General features: G+C 41.8%; 2 long non-coding RNA genes across 2 annotated transcripts; both read right to left on the reverse strand.

Annotated features, from left to right (window-relative positions):
* Nucleotides 1-7,234: 7,234 nt before the first annotated feature.
* Nucleotides 7,235-16,322, reverse strand: LOC135565566 (uncharacterized). The gene is made up of 2 exons (XR_010461688.1): nt 15,749-16,322; nt 7,235-9,089 (listed from the first exon to the last, which is right to left on the reverse strand). It is a non-coding gene; the product is annotated as an uncharacterized LOC135565566 (long non-coding RNA).
* A 1,041-nt stretch (nt 16,323-17,363) lies between these two features.
* On the reverse strand, nt 17,364-23,146 carry LOC135565567 (uncharacterized). Its single transcript, XR_010461689.1, has 4 exons — nt 22,954-23,146; nt 22,453-22,558; nt 18,079-18,234; nt 17,364-17,899 (listed from the first exon to the last, which is right to left on the reverse strand). It is a non-coding gene; the product is annotated as an uncharacterized LOC135565567 (long non-coding RNA).
* Nucleotides 23,147-24,133: the final 987 nt, after the last annotated feature.

Genomic DNA, 24,133 nt, shown 5'->3' on the forward strand with positions numbered 1-24,133 from the left:
TCAGAGACATTTAGAAAGTGTATACTGTATATAGGCAAACATTGTGACCTTGAAGGTAAGATAACATGTGGCGAATAAGAAGGAAAATATAAACAAGAAAAACTTTATTGTTGAACATGGACAATAAACTAACCACTACTGTGTAAAATCGATTAAATATTATAGGCCCAGTGTAGTCAAAAATGTAACTCCAATTAAATCGTCTTGAAAATCTACAGTGCCTTGCAAAAGTATTCATCACCCTTGGCGGTTTTCCTATTTTGTTGTATTACAACCCGTCATTTAAATAGATTTTTTATTGGGATTTTATTTAATGAACATACACAAAACTGTCCAAATTGGTGAAGTGAAATGAAAAAATAATAATAACTTGTTTAAAAAAAAATGTTATACAAAAAACGGAAAAGTGGTGCGTGTGTATGTATCCATCCCCTTTGCTATGAAGACCCTAAATAAGACCCGTTGCAACCAATTACCTTCAAAAGTCACATAATTAGTTAAATAAAGTCCACCTGTGTGCAATCTAACTGTCACATGATCTGTCATATGATCTCACCACCAACACCACCAAGCAAGCGGCACCATGAAGACCAAAGAGCTCTCCAAACAGGTCAGGGACAAAGTTGTGTAGAAGTACAGATCAAGGTTAGGTTATAAAAAAATATCTGAAACTTTGAACATCCCACGGAGCACCATTAAATCCATTATTAAAAAATGGAAAGAATATGGCACCACAACAAACCTGCCAAGAAAGGGCCACCAAAACTCACAGACCAGGCACGGAGGGCATTAATCAGAGTGGCAACAAAAATACCAAAGAAACCACTGCAGAGATTGGAGTATCTGTCCATAGGACCACTTTAAGCCGTACACTCCACAGAGCTGGGCTTTACGAAAGAGTGGCCAGAAAAAAAGCTAACATGTTTGGGTTTCACCAAAAGGCATGTGGGAGACTCTCCAAACATATGGAAGTAGGTACTTTGGTCAGATGAGACTAAATTGAGCTTTTTGGCCATCAAGGAAAATGTTATGTCTGGCGCAAACCCAACAACTCTCATTACCCCAAGAATACCATACCCAGAGTGAAGCATGGTGGTGGCAGCATCATGCTGTGGGGATGTTTTTCATCGACAGGGACTGGAAAACTGGTCAGAATTGAAGAATGATGGATGGCACTAAGTACATGGGAATTCTTGAGGAAAACCTTTTACAGTCTTCCAGAGAGGACGATGACCCTAAGCGTACTGCTAAAGCAACACTTGAGTAACTGGAGCAGTTTTGCCTTGAAGAATGGGCAAAAATCCCAGTGACTTGCAGCTGTAATTGCTGCAAAAGGTGGCTCTACAATGTATTGACTTTGGGTTGGTGAATAGTTATGCACGCTCAAGTTCTGTTTTTTTGTCTTCTTTCTTGTTTGTTTCACAGTAAAAAATATTTTGCATCTTCAAAAGTGGTAGGCATGTTGTGTAAATCAAATGATAAAAACTCCCCAAAAATCTATTTTAATTCCAGGTTGTAAGGCAACAAAATAGGAAAAATGCCAAGTGGGGAAATTACTTTCACAAGCCACTGTATGGCACGACTTGAAAATTAATTTCTTGCAATTTTCAACAACCAACATGTAATAACTCAAGGGTGTAAATACATATGTAAATGAGATATATTTAAGTATCTAACATTTCTAAAAACATATTTTCACTTTGTCATTATGTGGGGCATTGTCTGTAGATGGGTAAGAGAAAAAAAATCTATTTAATCCATTTTAATTTCCAGCTGTAACACAACAACATGTGGAATAAGTCAAGGGGTATGAATACTTTCTGAAGGCACTGTACAGTTTACCGTATCTGGCGCTAATAGTGGAAGAATAGTGTTTCAAAGTACTACTTACCCACCAGTGTTGTGATTCATTGTGATATTCCACTATTGATTTCTCCCACCGGAGCGGCATTCTTTGTCAGAATGGGAAAGCTGTTCTGACTGTGCCAGTGTTTTCTAGTGGAAATCGCTCTGTCATTTCCTGGTTGCTAAAATTCTGTACTATTCGCTCAATTACAGTTTATGTGAGAAAACAAGCACTGAATAGGGTAGGGAATCATTGTGCCATCTAAATCTCTGCGAAACAAAAAATATAGTTTTTACAGCTGTAACCTGAAATTGAGCGAACAGTGTAGAATTGTAGCAACCAGAAAATGAGTGTGATTTTAACTAACACAGCCACAAAGTCAGAACAGATTTTTCTGTTTTGACAACAGATGCTGCTCCGGCATTTGAAATCAATTGGCGAATATCACAGTCAATCAAAACACTGGCAGGCAAGTAATACTGTGAAACACTATCATTCCACTATTACTGCAGATACATTATATTATGGACATTTTCTGAAATTACAATGCGAACATAAAATAAAAACATCCTATATGTAGCACCTTAAGGTTAGGTTTACAATCAGATTTTATGACTTTGTGGCTGTGCATCAGAGCTGCCTCCAGAACTAAATTAATGACTAAAAACTCTAAACTGCGTTTCTCACCCGAAACTGGACTTGTTTAGGTGTCCGTCCGAGGTCAAAACTAACTGTTACTCTGAGAGAACTTCTGCTTTCTAAGGAGCAGAAAGAGACGTGAAAAGAAGATAGGCCTACACCAGTAAGCACAAAGACAGTGCGTGTGTATGAAACATTTATTTGACCAAGGAGTTGACCATTAATTCAATAATTCATTATATATGGTTAAGGGGATTCACAGGAGGTTTCATGTGATGGAATAACACGCACACACACAAACCAAACACACGCGTTGTACTTGGTTGACCTTTGGCAACCCTTCTGGCCAGACTGTTGTTTATATCCAAACACTTAGCACAACTCTCACATAATCTCTCATAAGAAGCGCGGTTTGGGGGGGTCATGTTTCGGAGGACGCATGATATAACCTTCGCCTCTCCCAAGCCCTATGTAGAGTTGCAGTGATGAGACAAGATCGCAATTGGATATCACGAAATTAGGGAGAAAAAGGGGGTAAAATAAAACAAATAAAAATAAACAAAAACTTGTAAATGTGATACAAAAATGTTTTTTTTTAAATCTACAATCCCGTTTTTGCTTTGTCATTACAGGGTACAGTATTGTGTTTAGATTGATGAGGCAACAAAATATTTAATCAATTTTATTAAAAGGCTGTAACGTAACAAAATGTGGAAAGAAATCAAGGGGTCTGAATATTTTCACCCTAAATATTCACACCCCTAAATCAATACTAGAAGCACCTTTGGCAGAGATTACAGCTGTAAGTATTTCTGGGTAAGTCTTTAAAAGCCTCTTAAGGATCTGCCTCTTTTTTTCAATTTTCGCCTAAAATGACACCCAAATCTCACTGCCTGTAGCTCAGGCCCTGAAGCAAGGATATGCACATTCTTGGTACCATTTGAAAGAAAACACTTTGATGTTTGTGGAGATTTGAAAGGAATGTAGAAGAATATAACAAAATAGATCTTGTAAAAGATAATACAAAGAAAAAACCAACCTTCTTTTGAATTTTTTTGTACCATCATCTTTGAAATGCAAGAGAAAGGCCATAATGTATTATTCCAGCCCAGGTCAAATTTAGATTTTGGCCACTAGATGGCACCAGTATATGTGCAAAGTTTAGACTGATCCAATGAACCATTTCCGTTCAAAATGCTGTATCAAGACTGTCAAAATGTGCCTAATTTGGTTATTAACAACTTTTCATGTTCAAAATTGTGCACTCTCCTCAAACAATAGCACGGTATTATTTCACTGTAATAGCTACTGTAAATTGGACAGTGCAGTTAGATTAACAAAGGTTTAAGCTTTCTGACAATATCAGATATGTCTATGTCCTGGGAAATGTTATTGTTACTTACAACCTCATGCTAATCACATTAGCCTATGTAGCTCAACCGTCCTGTGGATGGGACATCAATCCCAACGAAGTTTAACTTCTTATGGCTGGGGGCAGTATTGAGTAGCTTGGCTGAATAAGGTGCCCAGAGTAAACTGCCTGCTACTCAGTCCCAGTTGCTAATATATGCATATTAGTATATTTGGATAGACACCACCCTGATGTTTCTAAAACTGTTTGAATGATGTCTGTGAGTATAACAGAACTCATATGCCAGGCAAGAACCTGAGAAAAAATCCAACCAGGAAGTGGGAAATCTGAGGTTGGTCGTTTTTCAACTCATTCCCTATTGAAGATACAGTGGGATATTGGTCATGTTGCACTTCAAAAGGCTTCCACTAGATGTCAACAGTCTTTAGAACCCAGTTTGATGCTTCTAATGTAAAGTGGGGGCGAATGAGAGGGGAATGAGTCAGAGGTCTGGCAGAATGCTTTGAGCTCATGACACTTGTTCACGTGAGAGGTAGCTTGCGTTCCATTGCTTTTCTGGTTGGATCATTATTGAACATTTATGTTAAAAACATCCTAAAGGTTGATTCTATACATCGTTTGACATGTTTCTACGGACTGTAATGGAACCTTTTGACATTTCGTCTGCTCCTAGTGAACGCGCTTCGTGACTTTGAATTATTTTTTTAAACGCACTAACAAAAGTAGCTATTTGGACATAAATTATGGACATTATCGAACAAAACAAACATTTATTGTGGAACTGGGATTCCTGGGAGTGCATTCTGATGAAGATCATCAAAGGTAAGTGAATATTTATAATGCTATTTCTGACTAATGTTGACTGCACAATATGGCGGATATCTTTTTGGCTTGTTTGGTCTCTGAGCTCCGTACTCAGATTATAGCATAGTTTGCTTTTTCCTTAAAGCTTTTTTGAAATCTGACACAGTGGTTGCATTAACCTGTTGCTTCTACTCGGGACGCTTGCGTCCCAACTAGAGCTCTGGAAATGCAAATGCGCTACGCTAAATGCTAATAGTATTAATTAAAACTCAAAAGTTCATTAAAATACACATGCAGGGTATCGAATTAAAGCTACACTCGTTGTGAATCCAGGCAACAAGTCAGATTTTTTAAATGCTTTTCGGCGAAAGCATGAGAAGCTATTATCTGATAGCATGCAACACCCCAAAAGACCCACAGGGGACGTAAACAAAATAATTAGCTTTCGGCGTTACACAAACCGCACAATAAAATAGAAAACATTCATTACCTTTCACCATCTTCTTTGTTGGCACTCCTAGATGTCCCATAAACACTATTTGGGTCTTTATTTCGATTAAATCGGTCCATATAAAGCCTAGATATCGTTATATGTAGACTGTGTGATAAACGAAAAAAAAATTGTTTCAAAACGTAACGTCATTTTTTAAAATTCAAAAAGTTGACGATAAACTTTCACAAAACACTTCGAAATACGTTTGTAATGCAACTTTAGGTATTAGTAAACGTTAATAAGCGATAAAATTCATCAGGAGGCGATGTAAAGATCATTAGCTGTCCGTCTGGAAAAATGTCCGGCTAGAAACTCAACGAAAATATCCGGTCCTAGACCGGAGGAGATACGGTGTCCTGTATGTGTTTGACCAAGAAAAAACTCGAAGGGAAATGACAAGACTCTAGACACCGTGTGGAAGCTGTAGGTACTGCAACCTCAGTCAATTAATTGTGGTTCACGTTTATCAATGGGTTCAAGTAGCGCATGGATATATTTTCCCATTTTCAGTGATCAGTTTTTCCTGTGCTTTTCGATGTAAATGCCGTTCTGGTAAAGCCACAGCAGTGATTTAACCAGTTTTTTAAACGTCTGAGTGTTTTCTATCCACACAGACTAAGCAAATGCATATACTATATTCCTGGCATGAGTAGCAGGGCGCTGAAATGTTGCGCGATTTTTAACAGAATGTTCAAAAAAGTAGAGGGTCGACTTAAGAGGTTAAGGAGAAGTGTATCTAAAGTTCCATGCATAACACTTGTATTTTCATCAACATTTATAATGAGTATTGTAAATTGTTGTGGCTCTCTGCAAAATCACTGGATGTTTTTGGAACTACTGAACATAACGCGTCAATGTATACTGAGATTTGATAAAAATATGAACTTTATCGAACAAAACATATATGTATTGTGTAACATGACGTCCTATGAGTGTCATCTGATGAAGATCATCAAAGGGTAGTGATTCATTTTATCTCTACTTCTGATTTTTGTGACTCCTCTCTTTGGCTGGAAAGATGGCTGTGTTTTTCTGCGACTTGGCTCTGACCTAACATAATTGTTTGTGGTGCTTTCGCCATAAAGCCTATTTGAAATCAGACACTGTGGTGGGATTAACAAGAAGTGTCTTTAAAATGGTGTGAAATACTTCTATGTTTGAGGAATTTTTATTATGGGATTTCTGTTGTTTTGAATTTGGCGCCCTGCACTTTCACTGGCTGTTGTCATATCGATCCCGTTAGTGGGATCTCAGCACCAAGAAGACTGTAACAGTTTTAAAATCACTATTGGCCTTATGGTAAATTCCTGAGCGGTTTCCTTCCTCTTCGGCAACTGAGTTTGGAAGGATGCCTGTATCTTTGTAGTGACTGGATATATTGATAGACCATCCAAAGTGTAAATAATAATTTCACCATGCACAAAGCGATATTCAATATCTACTTTAAAACAATGTTTTTACCCATCTACAAATAGCTGTCCTTCTTTGTGAGGCACTGGAAAACCTCCCTGGTCTTTGTGATTGAATCTGTGTTTGAAATTCACTGCTCAAATGATGGCCTTACAAATAATTGTATGTGTGGGGTACATAGATAAGGTAGTCATTAAAAAAATTGAATACTTATTGACTCAAGACATTTCAGCTTCATTTAAAAAACAAAAAACAAATTAGTAAACATTTGAAAAAACATAATTCCACTTTGACATTATGGGCTGTTGTCTGTAGGCCAGTGAAAACAAATCTAAATGTAATCCATTTTAATTCTGGCTGTAACACAACAAAAATTTGCAATATGTCAAATGGTGTGAGTAGTTTCTAAAGGCACTGAATGTGTGTGTGAGGCAGGTTGGTCAGCCAGCTCTTTCATTGACCACAGAAATACCCAGGTCAGCTCTACGTTGCTCTACGTTTCAGTTCCTCGTGGCAGAGAGAGAGAGAGAGAAGGAGTGATATAACGTTTGGAATAGAGAGAAAGCATGTGAATCCCATAAACAGTTCAAGAGAGACCAACAGCACCGCAAGAGTTGAGGATGATAGTAAACGCATTAATGTTTTACTCTCATTGAGACAATCACACACATTATTCATTACACAACAGCCTTTATTAATTATACTCAATAATAGATGAAAAAACATATTTTGACTTATGTTTACGAAGCACACACACTAACACTTTCACCTGTACCCTATTTGAATAGCTGGAGCGCACCCTGCTTAAATCTCTGCAGTCTTTCCAAACCTAATATGGTGAGTCAAAGGAAAGAGGGGAGAAAAGCAGTGTTTAATGTGGAATAAAGCCTATAGTATTTTGAATAATATCAGAGATGGGGCAAAGCGAGGAGGATTTAATCTGCCCAAAATATGGTCGTGTGATAAGACCAAGTGGGGATTGTTTTGTATGGTCTATGAGACAGATATGAATTACGTGAGGTTTATTTAATCTGATACACGTTTCGTAACGTTTATGCTGCTACAAATGTACTGATTCACGTGGAATTCCTGCACGACTTAGTTCAGGTTGGAATTGTCTCACCTGATCTCGCCTCCCACCTGCATTCCATCTGTGAGGACATGTATTTCCATTGTAAGAGCAGTCACTTGACTATCTTGTCTATATAATAGATTGTCTTTGATAATACAGTATTTAATGCAGTAATTATATGACACTTCCTACCCAATCTGTGATCTGCAAGGCTAGCCTGCCCTCTTCTGGTGAATTGAAGGGAAAGGCAATATATTCAACATTGCCTTTAACATTGTAAACCATGGAGACAGGACACCCTCTAACCTAAATAAAGTCAAAGCTTATACACTACAAAAGTATGTGGACACCACTTGAAATTAGTGCATTCGGCTATTTCAACCACACCCATTGCTGACAGGTGTTTAAAATTGAGCACACAGCCATGCAATCGCAATAGCAAAACATTGACAGTAGAATGGCCTGTACTGAAGAGCTCAGTGGCTTTCAAAGTGGTACCGTCATAGGATGCCACCTTTCCAACATGTCATTTAGTCACATTTTTGCCCTGCTAGAGCTGCCCCAGTCAATAGGAAGTGCTGTTATTGTGAAGTGGAAATGTATAGGAGCAACAACGGCTCATCTGCTAAGTGGTAGGCTACACAATCTCACTGAACGGGACCTCCGAGTGCTGAAGCTCATAAAAATCATGTCTTCTGTAGAAACACTCACTACTGAGTTCCAAACTGCCTCTGGAGGCAACGTCAGCATAATAACTATTTGTTGGGAGCTTCATGAAATGGGTTTCCATGACCAAGCAGCTGCACACAAGCCTAAGCTCACCATGCACAAGGCCAAGTGTCGGGCTGGAGTGGTGTAAAACTCGCCACCATTGGACTATGGAGCAGTGGAAATGCATTCTCTGGAGTGATGAATCACGCTACCTGCCAGAAAGCATAGTGCCAACTGTAAAGTTTGGTGGAGGAGGAATAATGGTCTGGGGCTGTTTTTCATGGTTCGGGCTATTCCCCTTAGCTCCAGTGAAGGGAAATCTTAACGCTACAGCATATAATGACATTCTAGACGATTCTGTGCTTCTAACTTTGTGGCAATAGTTTGGGGAAGGCCCTTCCCTGTTATAGCATGACAATGCATCCGTGCACAAAGCGAGGTCCATACAGAAATGGTTTGTCGAGATTGGTGAGGAAGAACTTGACTTGCCTGCACAGAGCCCTGACCTCAACCCCATGGGATCGCCCAACATCAGTGCCCGACCTTAATAATGCTTGCGGCTGAATGGAAGCAAGTCCCCGCAGCAATGTTCCAACATCTAGTGGAAAGCCTTCCCAGAAGAGTGGAGGCTGTTATAGCAGCAAAGGGGGGGACCAACTCCATATTAATGCCCATGATTTTGGAATGAGATGTTCGATGAGCAGGTGTCCACGTACGTTTAGTGTATTTCTTCCTCTGATGTCTGTATTGAAGAGAGAGGGAGAGAGAGGGTAAGAGTAGGGAATACAGAGTTATCCCCAAAAGAACATTGGGGTTAAGGAGTAATAACAGTAGATCAAGGGCACTAAAGCTAACCCATCCCATGGAGGAAGGGTGTGAGACATGGAGAGGGCTGTGTGTGCCTCTGTGGGGTCATCTGAAGGTATTTATAGCTACTTCCTCTTGCGCTCTGTTGCCATGACGTCATTCACGTAAGTCTGTGTGTGTGTGTTTCCTGTAAGTCTGTGTGTGTGTGTTTCCTGTAGCGTGTCTGTTTAACATTTGAGTCACTGAGCACTCTCTTATCCAGAGCAACTTTCAGGAGCAATTTGAGTTTTGCCTTGCTCAAGGGCATATTTTCAGATTTTTCAGTCAGCTCAGGGATTCAAACCAGCAACCTTTAGGTTACTGGTCCAATGTTCTGAACCACTAGGCTACCTGCCTAGACACATCTGTTGTGAGATGGGTGGTCCTGTCCCACCAGTGCCGACATCAGCCGGTCACAGCCAATCAGATGGCAACCCCTCCCCGTTTCATGCTTCGGCTCGGCCGGCATTCCGAAAGCACGCCACTATATTCCGGGAGCGTTCCCGAGTCAGGTAGCGCAAACATCCCACTCCCGGCTGAAAGAGGGCACCGCTGAGAGTGTAGGATGTTTACACTGACTGAAGCCCGGAGAGGTCATTGGTCAGAAGTTAGAACTCACTCTTACCCACAGATCAAGGATAAGATTACCCTAATCATAAACTTTACAGGACTGCATACCAATACTCCTTAACAGTGTACTTTCCTTGTCCCCTTTCCTTCAAGAACACTGTTTGGTAAAAGGACATGACAATTTTCGACCGTGTTGCTTGTCAGTGGTCAGAAAGGGCAGTAGATAAAGGTAGTATCCTAGACAAGGAAATTAATTTCGAACTATTGAGATGCAGCCCATGATGAGGAAAACAAGATAGCAGACGACTCCCACGGAATAGCATTATCTGACATTTGAGATCCCTGGGTCCCTGGCCCGTGTTCAGCTTTCCGTCATCCCCCCGCCTCTCTTCTCTCCTGAGGATGTAACCCCTCCCTGCCACTGTTAATCAACTGGCCTGAACAGAGCCTCGCAGTCATTTCCTATCCTCCCTCTCCCTTTCTCCCACTCTCTTATTCTGAACTCCTTTGGGCACAGTCATCAGAGATGGTGCTAACAGACACACAGCATAAGGAAAAGTAGCAGAGTGTGTGTGTATGTGTGTGTGTCCAGTTTGTTCACTTTTCAGTGGTCATGAGGGAAACCATCAGTTAGAAAACCATCTAACTGAACTAAGAGAATTGAGACTCATCCATATTTGTAATCACTGTGGGTTTGCTCCCCTGGGATGGCCTGTCAAACTGAGAGCTGTCCAGAGTGCTGAAACAGGGTGTGCACCCCTAAACATATTTGGATTGAATTGATCAATTCATGTTACAGAATGGCTAGAGTCCACACTGCAGGTCTAAGACTCTAAATAAAAGGGAGACATGACAATCAGTAGGAATGTGGCCCTTCCAGGAGTTTGACTTATTGCTCAAGCTAGCGTACGGCTCTGTTTGGCTCTATGTGCGCGCTAGAGTAAGCCTCTTTGTTTTAATGGCAGACACAGTTGACTCGGTAAGCCTAATAGTGATGGCTATAACAGTTGTCGCTATGTAAAAATATCTGTATGGTAGTTGTGATGATAATAGCAGTTGGCAGCTGCAAACATCCGACTGAAAGCCCTATATGAAACACCAGCTTTCAGTCAAGGATGTTTACAGTAGCCCATACTGCCAGTTGTCCTGGAGAGTGTATATGCACACTGCTAAAACCACACATCGGGCATTAGTTGAACTATTCTTTAGTAACATACAGCATAGGCATATATGTATATCTCCCGTTCAGTTTGGCCTACTATCGCCATGTTAGCACCAAAGGTCCCACAACATGCTAAGTACATTGTCATTGTATTGGAACAATTGGTGTTGACATGGCGCCTTTCAAAAATCCCAAATCTCCAACAAACTTGGCTCAGTAGCTACAGCTCTGGAGTCCAGTATAGGGTCACTGGTCTCCGGTATGTTTTCTCTGCCTTTCCTTTGTTGTCCTGTAAGCATGTGACATTCCACGACGGCAGCCCCCACACACAATGTACTGGCGTCATATTTCCCATGTAAACACCACACAGGGCTTCTGTTTAGCCATCACACACACTCCCACAGGCACACAAACACACACACACACACACACCAACACACACACACTCCCACAGGCACACAAACACACACTCCCACAGGCACACAAACACACACGCACACACAGTGAAATAAACTGATTGCCCATTCACACAAAAAGCAGTGTGTCTGAATTGTAGAACTCTCTCCCAGTGGCCTTTCCACCCCTGATCACCCAACCAAAACTCTGACTTCCTGCCTCCCCCTGTTAACCCTCTCCTCCTCCCACCATGCAATCACAAAGTGGCCATTTCTGTGTTTACCATACACACTCCCCCACACCCGCCCTAACCCTGCTGTGTGACACTGGTGTGTCTCTAAATGTAGTGGATAACTGTCTATGCTGTGTGTAGTGTTCTTCAAAAGTTTTCTACAAGTGTGTGTGTGTGCCTACATGTGCTTGTGCATGTAATCACATGTGTATGCTGTGAAAAGATAAGGTGAGGAATGCATCACTACATTCTATAGCCCTCCCACCTTATTCCAAGTGCTCTACCACCTAATCCTGTTCCACCATATCAACCAACTCTACCTTTATTTCACATTGAGTGGACAGTTTAAGTGTGTTACTGTTGGGCTAACGTCCTTGGAATGTCTGTTTTCCTGTTCAGCTGTGATACCATCGCTAGCATGGTCGGGTGTGTGTTTGTCTGTATAATGTACACAGTACATGTACGTAACTGTATGTGTGGATGTCTATGTGTATGTCATACTCGTATGTATGTGTGTCTGGAAACTATATACAGTACATGTGTATCTGTGAGTGTGTGTGTGTGTGTGAGTGTGTGAGTGTGTGTGTGTGTGTGTGTGTGTGTGTGTGTGTGTGTGTGTACCACGGTACTGCTCAGGCTGACACTCCCTGCCTCCCTCCCAGTGCTCAGGTCACTGAGGGAACAAAGCAAACTTTATCAGAATACTGCAATCCCACATTCCCCGGATTCTTAGCACTTGGCAACTGGCGAGCACACAGAGCGGAGGAGGGAGGGAGGCAGGGAGGGAGAAGGGGGGGAAGGGTGGGAAGCACTGCCTTTCAGTTCTATTTCCATACAGTAGCATTCCTCACTCTTCAAGACGGACCATTCCCACTGTACTCATAGGTCCAAAACCTCTCCTGCTAAAAGTATCACGTCTGTAATGTGTTATGCATGTGTTGTAATTCCATGTGTCCCTTATGAGGTGCCTTCAGGGTCCTAAATCAAATACAATGTGTAACGAACTGAGGGCAGTGTGACCTGTAAATGTTAACATGGTATACAGTATCAAAAGTCCCGCCCTTTTATAGTGCATTCCCTGTCTCCGTGGAAGGTGTCAAAGTCACAGCAAGGTTATGACTCCACCCACAGAAGACTGTAAACAGAGTAGTGTGATATAGGAGGTCGTGGGATACAGTGAAGAAAGGGTTAACGTTAGCTTCTACAGTAGCAGACTGAGCGGCAGTGTGTGTCTGAGAACTTTACTGCAAACAAGCTGGTAATGAGAGGTGCTGAATTTACAGTGCTCTCTCTCTGGGCTTATGTGAGCTCTTGGTCACTCTCAAAGTAGAACACAGACACACAAACACTGGACGGAGAACCCTGAATCTCGCTCGGATCAAGGGCCTCAATCATCAAAGCATTCCACCTAAAATCACGCCTGAGCCACATTTCTCTTGCCTGCCTGTTGGCAGACACACACACACACACTGCAGCGTAGCAGACCTCACAAGAGGAGAAAGGGGGCCAACAAACAGACTACATTTAACTAGGCAAGTCAGTTAAGAACAAATTCTTATTTACAATGACAGCCTACCCTAACCCAGACGACGCTGGGCCAATTGTGCACCGCGCTATGGGACTCCCAATCACAGCCGGTTGTGATACAGCCTGGAATCAAACCAGGATATGTAGTGACACTGTGATGCAGTGCCTTAGACCGCTGTGCCATTCGGGAGCATGAAGACCTAGACATAATAACCTCAACAGCCCCCAGCTATGCATGATTATAAAAGCCATGCTCTTTGCCTATGCAGACTTGTGACATCCAGGCTTATAACCTCCAAACCACCTAGCATTGCAGATTATTGTTCTGGCCAGTGGCCACCATCTTTTGCTTTAACATAAACAACTCTCAACCATGCTCATAGCCGCTCCGCAGTAACCTCAACACTGCTCCTATATGACAACTGATGACCTCATTCACAACACTAGCTTATGAAGTCATATGACCGCCACACTCCTTGCCTACGTAGGTTTGTGACCTTCCCATTCCACAACTATGAATTCTTATGGAAGGCCCTAAAAATTTTCAAAGACTCCAGCCACCCAATTCAAAAACGGTTCTCTCTGCTACCATCTATCTGACTGACTCTTTTTGCTCTTTTGACTCCTCACATACCCTGCTGCTACTGTCTAATTCATATCCTGTTGCCTAGTCACTTTCTCCCTACCTATATGTACACCTCTACCTCAATTACCTCGTACCCAGACACATCGACTCGTTATTCATTGTGTTATTATTTTTTCTCTGCATTGTTGGGAAGGGTCTGTAAGTAAGCATTTCACTGTTAGTCCACTCCTGCTGTTTACAAAGCATGTGACAAATAAAATGGGATTTGATTTATGACCTTCAATCTCCTAAAGCCTTATGAAGGCTTGTGGTTGTCACACTGCCTGGGATGTGTGTGTTTAGCTCAGTCCTTTGGTTCGGACACCTGTTTCAATACCCTATCTGATAGCACAGACCCTGCCCCCTTTTTAATTTTACCTTTATTTTACTAGGCAAGTCAGTTAAGAACAAATTCTTATTTTCAATGACGGCCTAAGAACAGTGGGTTAACTGCCTGTTCAGGGGCAGAACGACAGATTTTGTACCTTGTCAGCTCGGGGATTTGAACTTGCAACCTTTCGGTTACTAGTCCAATGCTCTAACCACAAGGCTACCCTGCCACCCCTTGACCCCCCCTGTCATCTTTTCTCTCTCAAGCTTTTTCCGAGAAACTCTGAGACGCCCCAGGGTGGCAGTCAGATGACCTTGGGACAGGGCTCTGCCGGGACTTAATGGAAACGCTGGTATTCCCGAGCACGATCGTGAACGCTAACAGGACAGGTGAGCCATGACACTGGAACACTGATTAACACGGCTAACTCTCAAAGGTCTGCCAGGGGTTAACGTCCTGACACCCGTGATCCCAATGCAAGTGGAGCAGAACAATTTCCTACATAATACTAAGCTTGAGAGAGAACAATTTAACAGTCAGTCATGGTGGTGTGTCTAAACTTAATGGGTGAAAGAGTGTGTGTGCATGTGTTTAACTATATTTTGTGGGGTCCAGAGGTCCAAACAAGAATAGTAAACTAACAAAAATTTGACCATTTTGTTAGTCCCCACAAGGTCAAATGCTATTTCTAGGGGGTTTAGAGTTAAGGTTAGAACGTTTTAGGGTTAGGATTATGTTTAGGGTTAGGACTAAGGTTAGGTTTTGGAGTTAAGGTTAGGGTATGGGAAAATAGGATTGTTAATGGGACTAAATTGTGTCCCCAAAAGGTTAGTTATTTAAGACTGTGTGTGTGTGTGTGAGAGAGAGAGAGGGAGTTTATGTGTATGTGCTTATATGCATTTGTGCTCTTGCATTCATGTTTGTGAGTGTGTGTGTCTCCATAGTGAAATAAGAATGTCTAACTCACACTCCCGGCCCAGTATAAACTCCATGCCCTGGCCTGTTCTGAGAGAGACAGGAAGTGCTCCTATCATCTCCATGGGAAAGAGTGGAGCCGGAGACCCCTCCTCAAACAGAAGGCGGGTTTAGATCAACACAGAAAACAGGTTCTCACACACAAAGAGCTTCCCTTTACAATACCTTACAGAAAACCACTAACCCTTAGTTTAACTATGACTATTTAGAGGTGAAAACATGTCATGCCTTTGTGATGTATGTCAGTGTTTTCAGGAGGGTGTTATATAGACACATTTGGAGGTAGATGTAAAATAAAGAGTACCAGAGCCATATCTATAACTTGGGGGTATAATAAACAATATATAAAAAGTTAGCTATAAGCCTAACTAGAACACTAAGCTATTTATCCCTGAATAAATTGTGATTTTTGGGGGGTTTTGTTTTCAACAAATCAATTCTTATTTATAAAATGTTTCTAAGCATGATTTCCTTTGTTTCTAAAGATTAAATAATAGTCTTGTTTGCATTGTGAAATAGAAGCGCTTTCTTCCCGCCATGAATGGCTGGCAATTCTCCGAGCCTTACAACGCCATTGAACTGCTTGGGGATGCAATTGACGCATCCCAGTGGAACTGCCGAGATGCACCATGTATATTTTTTTTATCCCTGAGGAAACAGAGGAGGTGGAATAGGTGAGGTTGAGGCTCTTCCAAACACTATCATCGTTTTCTTTGGACATACTCTAGGCTACTTACCGCTTCACCTCATCAACGAAAATGTAAAAAGTTAACAGCATTAGGCAAGTTATGCCGGTCCGGGACGAATAAACTCTCCGCTTTCGCGGTACAGGCAGCCCGATATGTCTTGATAGTAGGTTGTACTGTAGTGTTTTCAAGAATGGACAACCGCTGGTATCATGCTGCGTTAAAATCAGTCTCCGTTGTGTCTCTGACAATGCCTACCTGGACACAACATTCCAGGGTCGAGGCAATTGAGTTGTCTTCAGATAAAGTTCACAATAACAGCAGAAAATTATCCAGAAAAGCACACTTATCTGGCTGTAAAGTGTGGATGTACAGAACTGCAAAATTTCTAAATATTCTGAGGTAAAAGCGTCCTTGTCCTCCGTCTTTTTCGAAATGTCACCCTTTCTTTCGTCCTGTCAGTCTGGAGTTTTTCTATTAAGATTCTTGGACTCGAGTCCCTCCCCTTTCTGGCAGAGCTGACCAATGGCAGAGCGGACTGTGCGCATTGAAGGGGAAATAATAGCCTGTTCGCCAACGTAACCTTGCGGGCGTCCTTCCGTTGCCATCCATGACCTCCAACTGTCCGTCGGTGTTCCAAGGCTCGAGAATAGCACCTCCACCCGTTATCTTTTACTGTAGGCAACATTGAATTAGTGGTGAGTTGACAATTTCCCTTAAACGCACACACACACATCCCTCTGCAATGTGTTCCTCTCTAGTTTTCACCTGGCCTATGGAATCTGTGAAATTAAATGACCAATGTGCCCACTGCCCTACTGAAGAAATTAGAGTCGTAGCCTCATAATAAACTGTCTGTAATTTGGGGTCAGATACTACAGATTAATAGGAGAACAGGAAATAACCTTTTTATGTCTCTGATGCCCTTGGTCACTTTCACACACGCATGCAGACAGAACTGACGAATAGAACTGTAAGATGCCCATGCATCTCCCCCCTATTTCCAAAACAATGTTTAGGACACAAACCAGCCTTGCCAGAAGAGACCAGCAGGGTAGCAGAGCAGGTTTGACTGTCAGAGGAGAGGTTCTGTGTTAGTACTCATAGCAGTAATGTGAGATGGGGGTTGTCTCCGAGTGAGTGGCAGTGACACCCAAAGCACCTTCAGATCCCTCTATACCACACATGTCCTGTCTCAATCAAATCTAACCTGTTTTGGGGATGACGTCTCAGGTGACAAATGGTATAATTGATCCCCTTTCCATCACCAATACTAATTTGAGCAGGCAGGATTATTATTTGTATTTTTTCTATCAGTGCAGGGGAAGGAACGGAGACTGGAAGGGGACACCACTTCCGACTTTTGCAATGAAACACACGGGTTCAGTCAGAATTTCCGAAACCCTACATTTTCGAGACGTTTGAGATGAGATACAATTGAAACCAACTAAAGCAAATAGCTTTTTAGTGTCAAGCTTTATATTCTGCGCCATCTAGTGGAGTAATCCGAGCTGTACATGACCTTTGACGGTCGGCCGCAACACATGCAAGGTGAAAGGGACAATCCATACGTAACTTTGTCGGTAAATCTGCTAGTATTTATGCATGCCATGAACCATCATGACTTTCAAGGACTCCAAATGAGACATTGAAATGATAGCCTATGTTTGTTTTAAAAACAAGCTTTATTCCTGAATTCCTATGTTTACATTTGATCAACACTTTCCAAATACTGGCTCTAAATATGAGCATTGATTTGAGGATTAGAAAACATTTCAATTATACAGATTGCTAAAGACACAGTTATGGTAAGAGTCTATGGGACGGAAAAATTTCAATTCAGTGCAGTCTATCAGTTGTTTTTGTGTCTTCTAGACTCGTCTATGCTCTTTCCATGCCTTCCTCCCTCGCTCTCTCTCTCTCTTTCCATGTGTGTGTGTTAGTGTCAGTCATCTATACTCTGTTATTTTGTTTTATTGTATAATGATGTATTATTCTCCACTACAAGCCATAGTGTTTTGTGTGTGTCTGTGTGTGTTTTAGTGGGGGTCGTCTATATTCTTTGTGAAGTGTACAGGCCATCTGCAGGCTGTTGGAGCGAGCGGAGCATCAACCATGGGGGTCCAGCACCACTTCACCCAGACCAACCACTCTCCTTCATATAGGCTGGGGCCTCATCTGCTGCTGCCTCCTCACTGTTTCCTGCAGGGTACACACACCGCGGAGAGCGATGGATGAATTCGTGCATGGATGAAAGTATAAATGGACAAATGAAGGAATGGATGTTTAGCCCAATGCAACATTACTGGCTTCAGTTTATATCATAAATCATATGTGTGTCTGTGTGACACTGTGTGTTTGTGTGTGAGGGAGATAGTTACCTAGTTACCATGTGGAACAGGATGAGTTTAGCCATGAGTTTGGATGTGTGACCTTCATGATGGCTTCTCCATATCCTGTGGGGGACACTGCTCCCACCTTGTTATCAGCATAACCCCCACATCCTGGCACACACACACACACACACACACACCCTTCTACGAAAGAAAAAGGATAAAAGTATTGGGACAGTGACACAATTGTTGTTGTTTTTGGCGCTGTACTCCATCACTTTGGATTTGAAATTCTACAATGACTGAGGTTCAGCTTTAATTTGAGGATATTTTCTTCCGTATCGGGCGAAGATGTCCACTAAACATAGAATGTATCATGTATCCGTCTCTGATAAATTGTGAATGTCTTTGCAAGTGATGTATAAAAATATGCTTAAAATGAAAACCAAGATGATCGCATTTAAACATAAACAGTAAGCCAGGACTGCCCAACCCTCTTCCTGGAGATGTACCGTTCTGTGGGTTTTCAGCCCAACCCTCTTCCTGGAGATGTACCGTCCTGTGGGTTTTCAGCCCAACCCTCTTCCTGGAGATGTACCGTCCTGTGGGTTTTCAGCCCAACCCTCTTCCTGGAGATGTACCGTCCTGTGGGTTTTCAGCCCAACCCTCTTCCTGGAGATGTACCGTCCTGTGGGTTTTCAGCCCAACCCTCTTCCTGGAGATGTACCGTCCTGTGGGTTTTCAGCCCAACCCTCTTCCTGGAGATGTACCATCCTGTGGGTTTTCAGTCCAACCCTCTTCCTGGAGATGTACCGTCCTGTGGGTTTTCAGTCCAACCTTAATTTAACATACCTGATTCTACTAATTAGCTGCTCAACAAGACCTTAACTAGCTGAATCAAATATGCTAAATTAAGGTTGGACTGAAAACCTACAGGACAGTAGATCTCCAGAAAGAGGGTTGGGCAGCCATGCGGTAGGTTATAGGCCTATTTATTCAATCGTAGTGAAATACATCTCATGTTCAATGAATTGAGTTCTATTTTGCTACTTGTAGGCTACTGTCTGTAATTTGTCTCAATATATTTCGTGATCTGTAGTCTAACGTGTGCAATGTCGTACCAAATCAGTGATTTAGTGAATTTTTATTGGGTAAGCTTAAGAATAACCTGCATCAATTTGCAGACAGTGGTCCATCTATTGTAATCTTTGCCTGGTCCAGATATTAGTCAGTCAGCCTATACATGTGCATGTCTAGACAGCTCAAGATGTACTCTTAAGGAGCCTACCTTTAGTCCTTAAGGTCCAAGGATCTTATACAGTTGAAGTCAGAGGTTTACATACACCTTAGCCAAATACATTTAAACTCAGTTTTTTTTTTTTTATTTTATTTAATTTTTTTTTACAATTCCTGACATTTAGTAATCCTAGTAAAAATCCCCTGTTTTAGGTCAGTTAGGATCACCACTTATTTTAAGAATGTGAAATGTCAGAATAATAGTAGAGAGAATGATTTATTTCAGCTTTTATTTATTTCATTACATTCCCAGTGGGTCAGAAGTGTACATACACTCAATTATTATTTGGTAGCATTGCCGTTAAATTGCTTAACTTGGGTTAAACGTTTCGGGTAGCCTTCCACAAGCTTTCCACAATAAGTTGGGTGAATTTTGGCCCATTCCTCCTGACAGAGCTGATGTAACTGAGTCAGGTTTGTAGGCCTCCTTGCTCACGCACACTTTTTCAGTTCTGCCCACACATTTTATATAGGATTGAGGTCAGGGCTTTTTGATGGCCACTCCAATACCTTGACTTTGTTGTCCTTAAGCCATTTCACAACTTTGGAAGTATGCTTGGGGTCATTGTCCATTTGGAAGACCCATTTGCGACGAAGCTTTAACTTCCTGACTGATGTCTTGAGATGTTGCCTCAATATATCCACAACATTTTCCTACCTCATGATGCCATCTATTTTGTGAAGTGCACCAGTCCCTCCTTCAGCAAAGCACCCCCGCAACATGATGCTGCCACCCCGTGCTTCACTGTTAGGATGGTGTTCTTCAGCTTGCAAGCCTCCCCCTTTTCCTGCAAACATAACAATGGTCATTATGGCCAAACAGTTCTATTTTTGTTTCATCAGACCAGAGGGTATTTCTCCAAAAAGTACAATCTTGTCCTCATGTGCAGTTGCAAACTGTCGTCTGACTTTTTTTATGACGGGTTTAGAGCAGTAACTTCCTTGCTAGGCGGCCTTTCAGGTTATGTCGATATAGGACTCGTTTTACTGTGGATATAGATACTTTTGTACCTGTTTCCTCGAGCATCTTCACAAGGTCCTTTGCTGTTATTCTGGGATTGATTTGCACTTTTCGCACCAAAGTTCATTCATCTCTAGGAGACAGAACGTGTCTCCTTCCTGAGCGGTATGATGACTGTGTGGTCCCATGGTATTTATACTTGCGTACTATTGTTTGTACAGATGAACATGGTACCTTCAGGCATTTGGAAATTGCTCCCAAGGATGAAGCAGACTTGTGGAGGTCTACAATTTTTTTTCTGAGGTCTTGGCTGATTTCTTTTGATTTATCCATGATGCAAAGAGGCACTGAGTTTGAAGGTAGGCCTTGAAATACATCCACAGGTACACATCCAATTGACTCAAATGATGTCAATTAGCCTATCAGAAGCTTCTAAAGCCATGACATAATTCTATGGAATTTTCCAAGCTGTTTAAAGGCACAGTCAACTTAGTGTATTTAAACTTCTGACCCACTGGATTTGTGATACAGTGAATTATAATTGAAATAATCAGTCTGTAAATAATTGTTGGGAAAATGATTTGTGTCATGCACAAAGTAGATGTCCTAACCAACTTGCCAAAACTAGTTTGATAACAGGACATTTGTGGAGTGGTTGAAAAACAAGTTTTAATGACTCCAACCTAAGTGTATGTAAACTTCCAACTTCAACTGTATGTTATTATCAGTGGTAGACTGGCTCTGGCAGCCAAATACTCCCATCTAAACATGAATTGATTCTCAATTGAGGTACGGTTCTAGAAACACAAAGCCCTTTACCTACATATCACACCAAATTCATTTCTCAAACGGTAAATATACACTCACTGTACACAGTTTTAACTTGCTTTATCACAGTTGCAGCCAACATTATTTTAAAGTGACAACATGTTTCTGGCAGCCTTCTTCTGTTACTGACAGGTGTTCCCGAGCAACCTAGATAGCTCATTTCCACAGGTGGTCCCGCCGTCTTCCGTAAACACGCGCTGTAACAAGGAGATATATCCGCTGTGGGAACACTAACCCTATAAAAGTGTGTATCAATTTAACCTTTTGATTTAAAAAAATATATATATATTTCTCGCTGATATGAAAGATAAGGTCCTTATGCTTCCAAAACCGTACCGCAAGCGATGTGTGTTAATGTTCAGACCGAGAGCCGGGGCTCTTCTCAAAACTCCCCCTTACCGAAGATTCCTTCGTTCAATGACTTATGTGTAAGGTAATGGAACTTAAGAGTCGTGATCAAGGCCTATATGCATATCTGTATATTTACTGGCCTATTTACCCTTTGTATGCCTTCACTCAGCTCACACAGTTGTGTATGGAATGCTTTGGCTTGTGGGGACAAACTTGTATTACAAATGACTCTTCTATCTACATCCATATATTTATATCTGCCTTGTTCAGACCACCTGTGGTGAGTTACCAACTCTACAGTCAGCATTCAATACAGTATATAGCGGTTTCTAGCTTGCCCACACATTACTTTATTTTTTACTAGTGATCTATGAAACTTTTGACAGTGATTCATTTCTAAAGACCATGTGATCATTGGTTGTTGACCTGAGTGTATTGATTTACCAACATCACTAATTAACAGGAGGAATGTTCCTTGACAGAAATGTCTCAACATGTGACTCCAGTAACCACATTTTAAATTAAATGCATTTGAAGTAATATATGTTTAGCCCGTTCTGTGTATGTGTGTACACGTATGTGCATGTGTTTTGCATTTGAGTGTGGGTGTTTGTGTGAGTATGCTGTGTATGTACTGTATGCCTGTGCCTTTATGAAGGAGTCTAGGAGTGTGAGGCAGCAGTGTGTGTTGTTCAGACTGCTGGCTGTAAAATTCTCCATAGTGAAACATTAATCCAGCAGGTAGTGAGTGGCTCCACACCAGCACACATTCCTCCACGTCCCAGGGGGTCAGGGTTCACCAAGCCACTCAGCTCCAACCACTACATCGCTTTCTGGATCACTGTTAAAGCTGCAGATCTCTCTCTCCCTAGTTATTTTCCCTCCATCTTTATCTCTTCTCCCGCTACTCCTCTCTTTCTCTCTCCTACTTCCTCTACACATCTCTTAATCTGTTTAACCTCGTGACAAAACATCAGATGACTCACCGATACAGGCTGTGTCCCCCAGCCTGCCCTCCATCTTGTTCAGCATGCCAGTGAAGATGGCACAGGCTATGTTCCCTTCCGCATCCACCGCCCCTACCGCGCCCATCTTCCCCACACACAAACACACACTTTAATTAAAATGTCATTAACATACCTGTATATCATGTAATATCACCCGTGTGCTATAATATTTGCATTAAGTTATGTAGCCAATTGGATGGAAACCTAATTATAGCCAGTTAAATCTGGTAGCACTTTATTTTATGGTACTGTTTCTACTGGTATTTACCAAAAAATACAATGTAAATTAATACGTATTTGGTAATTCCATATGTTATTATTGTGTATCTATTACCATGTAACCATGCACCAAGTCAATACAACTATATAGATTCATTAGTGGAGCTATTACCTTATCTGACCCTTATCTGGTGTTTTTTTTTCTGGCCATGTGACCTGGCTAGAAAAGACTCCAGGCCCTAGTCATGGGTGTGTGTTTACCTGAGTTGTAGTGGTGGTCATTCTCCAACAGAGTGACCCCTCCACCACGGCGTCCATGGCGCTGCCCCTGGAGTTCAGCGTAGCCCCTCCTAACTGCAGCCCAGACCCACACAGACGACAGCTCTGCACGCCCCTTAGGGTTGTGCTCCGCTCCCCATAGACCAACACAGGCAACATGTCTGCCAGAGAGGCGGAGAGAGAAGTGGTGAGACACTGTTACAGCGATATAAAGTGGTTATACTCAAGGTTTGTGTTACACATGGACTCCTGAGAATGCCCATATTGATATGTAAATAATCTTGAAATAGAGGTGTCCTGATTTGCCCAGTGTCTAATAACAATAAGGACATTCTGGATACTTGAACTACAGTCAGCACCAAAACACCTGATTCAAACCATTAGGTTGTGTTAGAGTTGGCCAGGAACAAAAGCCTTCACCCCCTGTAGCTCATCACGACGGGTGGGTATACTTTGTGGATATCGGGTAGGGTGGGCTATTGGGCTATTTCATTACGTTTTTCACTCACCACTTTCATTCCTAAAATGATCTGTCCTCACTCTGGTCGCCTATGGACAAACATTAAGAATAAGCTACGTGGTGAGTTGATGCTTATTCGGCAGCTAACTTAGTTAGCTCGGTGAATTGATCATGCTACTTTGTATGCGTTGTTTGTTGGCAACCTTGTACTTTACGTTTTTGGAACAGATTCCTGTTGGAACGTTCCACAAATGATACCCACCCATCACGACCCGGTGGTGACCACTGGTGTACATCAATACTACACATAGTGCCAATGCTTCCCGATCCAAAACGAATGGAGTTGGACTTGCTCAGACACGACGGAACGCATTCATACAGCGCAAATAAATTGACCTATGTACACTATGAATGTGTGTACAGAATGACAGTACTCAACGTTGATATACATTTGCATACACAATGAGATGGTATGCGTTTATACTTTTGCTAAGAACCTGTTCTACTGTTCATATTAATTTCAGCCCAGATAGTCAGTCGCGGTTCAGTTCTCGAAACCACCCTGCATATTTGAAAGTAGGCTATGGCTCTCCACAGTAGTGACGTCACGAGAAAATCCCGTATTCACCATATCAAAATAAAAGTCCTTTGCAATTTGCCTATTATTCAGAGGTTATCTGAGAAATCCACTGTCAACAGAAA

Source organism: Oncorhynchus nerka, linkage group LG28 (genome assembly GCF_034236695.1).
Source record: "Oncorhynchus nerka isolate Pitt River linkage group LG28, Oner_Uvic_2.0, whole genome shotgun sequence".
Classification (NCBI taxonomy): Eukaryota; Metazoa; Chordata; class Actinopteri; order Salmoniformes; family Salmonidae; genus Oncorhynchus; species Oncorhynchus nerka.